The sequence below is a fragment of the Galeopterus variegatus genome, unplaced genomic scaffold (assembly GCF_000696425.1).
Source record: "Galeopterus variegatus unplaced genomic scaffold, G_variegatus-3.0.2 Scaffold764, whole genome shotgun sequence".
NCBI classification, from domain to species: domain Eukaryota; kingdom Metazoa; phylum Chordata; class Mammalia; order Dermoptera; family Cynocephalidae; genus Galeopterus; species Galeopterus variegatus.
The window spans coordinates 262,693-266,571 of record NW_007726875.1 but is presented as its reverse complement, the minus strand read 5'-3'; positions in this window follow the sequence as shown (position 1 = coordinate 266,571).

The window sequence follows — 3,879 nt, the reverse complement described above, 5'->3', positions numbered from 1 at the left end:
GAGCCAAAAGATGGACAGTGCCTGGCTATAGGTCATAGTTGAGCCTAGGAATCAGCCCTGAGGACACAAGCCTTAGGAATAACCAAGACAATACAATGTGGAGTGCTGAGCCAAAAGATGGACAGTGCCTGGCTATAGGTCATAGTTGAGCCTAGGAATCAGCCCTGGAAGCTCTTACCTCTGGAGTTAATGCGATTTAAGATAATGAATGGTGGCATAAAATATTTTTTGCATGATAACATTTCTTGCTCCCCGACAGCTTCTGCTCTCAAGTCTCTTGCTTAGTCATGGTGAGCCACACAACCTGGGGACTCCTAGAAGCAGCCATCACAGATAACCAAGATCTGCAGGCTCAGGTTAATCTTTGTTGATCTGACTCACAGTCACTCCTTGGGAGGTAAATACTTCATGAAGAACAGAGACCCTGATCAGCAGTAATGGCCCAGTAGCCTCAGCTGCAGCCTCAGAGGCACAGCCAAGGAATCACAGAAATGGCAAGGAGACATTCCAGAAGTCCAAGGGTATGATCTGAAAGCAAGCTTGGGACATGATTGATTCATCAAGTTACACATGCAGAGGTGAGTACGGTTTCCCACTCATCCCGTTCTTCATAGCAGATGGCATGAGTCCTTTCTGGGTGAGAAAAAGGTATTCAAAACAAACCACACACCTCAGTTCAAAATAAATTGTGCCAACTTGCTGAACCACAAAATGATTCCCCCACCATCACCCCCCCAAAAAAAGTTGTTATAACTGCATAGTAATTTCTGCAGGCATTTCTTTTTTTTTTTAAGATGACCAGTAAGGGGATCTTAACCCTTGACTTGGTGTTGTCAGCACCACGCTCACCCAGTGAGCAAACCGGCCATCCCTATATGGGATCCGAACCCGGGGCCTTGGTGTTATCAGCACCGCATTCTCCCGAGTGAGCCACGGGCCAGCCCCTCTGCAGGCATTTCTTTTTTTTTTTAAGATGACCAGTAAGGGGATCTTAACCCTTGACTTGGTGTTGTCAGCACCACGCTCACCCAGTGAGCAAACCGGCCATCCCTATATGGGATCCGAACCCGGGGCCTTGGTGTTATCAGCACCGCATTCTCCCGAGTGAGCCACGGGCCAGCCCCTCTGCAGGCATTTCTTAATCTTAAGATGAGTTTGAATCCAATGTGTTCTTGTGAAGAATAGCATCCAGTTCCTTCCCGCACATGTTGAGGAAGAGGAAAATAACAAAACAAAGTCCAAGGGCCAAGCCAAAAAGGCTCTGCTGTGATCTTATTTGCGCTTTTATTGCTCTTTCATGAATTTGAACGAACTGACACTTTACACATTGGCCTTCCCATCCTGGAACATGATAAGCATTTTCATTTATGTAAGTTTACTCGTAGTTCTTTCCAGAAACTTTTCGCATAGGTCCCCTGCATTTCCCGACAAATTAATCTCAGAAATTTTATGTTTTTATGATTCTACTCCGAAAACAATCTTCTTTTCAATATATCTGTTAAAGTTTTAGAGATTTTGTACATACATATGTGTGTTGATTTGTGGGTTTTTTCAGTTTTTGTTTTTGGTGGCTGGCCAGTATGGGGATCCAAACCTTCGTTCGACCTTGGTGTTAGAACATCATGCTCTAACCTAGCTAACCAGCTAGCCCTCTTCATTTCTTATTCTCCCTGATTTATTGAGACCTCATTGATTTTTAAAATTTTCTATCAGGTTTATAAAGTATGTAAAATTTATTTGTTAATAAATGCCCTTTTCCAATAGTTATAGCACTATATCTTATTTATAGTAAAAAGAACATCCAGAAATTTTAAAATCAAGATTGTTTTAGATTTGTACGTCCATCCATGGTTGTTGAACAGAGGAGTGAATAAACAAGAGACTCAAGAAGAAAGACAGGAGTTGATTTTCATCACAGAGGAAAGGTCGACTTCCTCAGGCAGAGAGAAACACTGAGATGGGTTGTGTTCATGACCAGAAGGAGGTGTGTGGCTGGCTTGTTCATTGTTAACATCCTAGTGGCCAAAGGACAGGATGCCCATACACTGAGGACAGCAAGAGGGAAAGAAGGAGCCCAATCCTGGGTGACATCTGTGTGCAGCTTAACCAGCATGAGGAACCACCTACCTGTGGATTTTCTGTTCTGCAAGAAAACAGTGTTTGTTATTTGGGTTTTTATTCATTTACAACCAGACACATCCTAGCAGATACAGGTTGCAAAGGTATAACCTGGATTATTCCAAACCTACACTCTGTGGACTTCCTGCATTCCTCTTTGTGGCAGATTGTTTTCTGCAGGCTGTTTGTTGTCAGCCTCTGCTCAGAGCTCAGATTCTTCACCTTTTCCCAGGTGCAATGTCCAGTGTGGATTATCTTGATGTTGACCTTATCTTTCATGTTGGGGAAAACAGGCAAAGAATAAGTGACTAGTAATAATAAATAGACCAAAGAGTCTCTTTGCTGGAAAATAGCTGTGATACTAATAATTTACAGGTAAAACACTAATTAATTTATCCATTCTTCTCCAACCTGAAGTTCTCAAGCACTGAGGAGTTCAAAGAGGTGTCCCGGAGGCTCACATTTTAATGATGAAAAGATCTTTCTTCTCTTTTTTGGGCAACTGGCCAGTATGGGGATCTGAACCCTTGACCTTGGTGCAACAAGGCTGTGCTCTAACCAACTGTGCTAACCAGCCAGCCCGCTTTTTTTAAATGATTTTAAAACATGTGTCCCCCTTCACCTGGAACAATTTGAGATGCTCTGTGTGATTAAAAAGAGAATGGTGAGTGGAAATCAAATCACGGGTCCATGATTCAGTCCCATGATTGGTTTAGGACTCAGATGAAAGCTACCAGCTGCCATAGTGGTTTGGGCCAGTTTATAGTTTCAAATATTTTATTACTGGTCATATATCATTTAACATAAATCAATAGTGGACCACTGATTAATCTATGAAAGAATATTAATATATTTCCATAACTCAGTATCTTAATAAATGTATTTATGTGGAGTATATTAAGAAAGGAAAAGTAAAAATTAAACTTTGCAATTGAATGAAACTACTATTGCTAGTCCAGCAATTTTCATATATGATCCATCATGCCTTCTCTGAGATTTAAAATTCCAAGATTTATTTCTGTTATGAATCTGCAAAATGTATGTGAACTAACAAAGCTATTTATGCTTTGTCTGTCTTCGACCTAGTGTGAATCTTCATGTATTGCTACAGATATACTCAAATGTTTGATGGCCAGGCACTACCTCACACCTGTTGGGGATGTTATATATTAGATGATATATGCATCTTACTATCCTGCTAAAATCCAAATGATTATGAATTCCAAAATACTAATGGCCCTGAAGGTTTTGAACACGTGATTGTATACTGAATGAGGTATCTCAGAAAGTTCATGGAAAAATAGAATTGAAAGATAATACAGGGCCAGCCCATGGCTCACTTGGGAGAGTGTGGTGCTGATAAGACCAAGGCCACGGGTTCAGATCCCTATATAGGGATGGCCAGTTAGCTCGCTGGCTAAGCGTGGTGCTGACAACACCTACTCAAGGGTTAAGATCCCCTTACTGGTCATCTTAAAAAAAAAAAAAGATAATAGAAATCTTTCCGTTAACTTTTTGAAGTACCCTCAAATCTGTTTCTAAATCCAAAAAGGATGCATAATATTTTTGATATTTTACATGTATAATAATTAACATTTGTTCAGAAATAATCTTTTTAGGGCCGGCCCGGTGGCGCACTGCTACAGTGCGCCGCTTGGGAGCGCGGCGGCGCTCCCGCCGAGGGTTCGGATCCCACATACAGACCGGTTCCCACTCACTGGCTGAGCGAGGTGCGGGTGCAGCACCGAGGGTTGCGATCCC